This window comes from Stegodyphus dumicola, chromosome X1 (genome assembly GCF_044657685.1).
Source record: "Stegodyphus dumicola isolate Sdum_Otavi_A_Nest chromosome X1, ASM4465768v1".
Taxonomy (NCBI): Eukaryota; Metazoa; Arthropoda; class Arachnida; order Araneae; family Eresidae; genus Stegodyphus; species Stegodyphus dumicola.
The window spans coordinates 77,051,944-77,053,612 of record NC_140780.1 but is presented as its reverse complement, the minus strand read 5'-3'; positions in this window follow the sequence as shown (position 1 = coordinate 77,053,612).

The following is a 1,669-nucleotide window of genomic DNA, read 5'->3' as shown; positions in this document are numbered from 1 at the left end:
ACATGTAAGTCTAATTTTCAATTTTAAATATAATTTTCGAAACATTTGGTGTTTGGCAGCATGCCTTTATGAAAATCAGGCTACTCCCTTATTATGAGTAACAATTAAAACACTATTAACATATCACTGATACACATATTTCGTTCACATTGAAAAATTATATGAAAAGTACAAAAATCTTACCTTCTTGTGCAGAAAGCTTCACATTTCCATATCACTGAAAAGGAACTTCCTGAAAAGCAAGTACAAACCGCCAAACACAAAGTAATATCAGTAAACTGAATGTGTTATGCCACCAATTTTTAATTATTGCAAACATAATAATCATCACTTACTTAGCAGTGGTGCCATCGATCAACAGTTAGACAAAAAAAAAAAAAAAAAAAACTTCCAGTGATGCAATTATAAACAAGAATGCAGATGGTTCTCGTAAAAATCCATCAAGTTGCCTATTGACACGGTGAAAAACTGTTAATAACGACTACAATAGCATACAATTGTAATTAAAAAGGAAAGAATTCCAATTTGTGCAATTATTGATAACAGCAGCATATCCATGGATGCCAACTCTCACTTTCAAATGTTGCTAGATACACCTGCTAAAGTAGCTAAAAAGTCACTAAATTCAGAAGGAATTTCACTAAAACTTATAATTCATATTATGTCTTGTTACTCGGCATTTTTTAAACTGAATTTTAATAAAAATATAAATAATGTCTCAATTTTTCTGCGGACCATTAAAACATTTTCACGGACCACCAGTGGTCCATGGACCATCGGTTGGAGACTGCTCATTTACACAACGATCTCCGAATGATTCTAGTAAATCACACTTCACTTTATTCAAGATTCTTGGCAGAAGTCAAAATCAATACATCACTAACTTCTAGAATTTGGTAATCGAGCTGACTGCAAGTTAAAATTATTTGAAACTTGTAAAAGTAGATATTTAGCAAACAAAAATTAATTTTAAGTAACATTGTGTACAGAAATGGATTATCAGCTTCAAAAAACAGACTCAAATGTTGCATAAATATTCTCTTGACTAATAAAAGTCTGGAGGGGGACTTAAACCCTTGATGAGCATAACGCAACTATTAAATTTCCATGGCCTTTTATTATTTAATTGCAAAATAATGTCTAAGTAAGCATTTTATTTATTTAGAATAAAATTTTACTTTTAATACAATGTATCCATAAGAGAGATTAAATATAAAAAATCATAAAATAGTCTGTCAATAAACAGGCTCTAAGAATCTGAAATAAAATACTAAACAAAACACCTAATTAATAAGTTTCAATAACAAAATATACTTATTTATACCTAGAATGTCTAATAGCATACAGAAAAAATTCTGAATATATAAAAAAAAAATATTTGATACATTTTTTGCAACAAATTCCAAGAGAACGTAGTTTTGGCGACTAAAATATTTTTTTTGGGGGGGGGAGGTTCTGTTACGACTATAGGAATTTAGCACGCTTTTTCAGAATTTTCTTTCAAAATCCAGTTCAAGTACAGACAGCAATTTTATAAAAAAGCTGATGAAGTATATGATAAAACACATAAATTATTAGAAAACAGCAATACACAAACAATGAAACATTTTTGTTCATTTACAAGTATGAATTAATAATTTTTAAATCAGTGTGACTAAAACACTGAAAT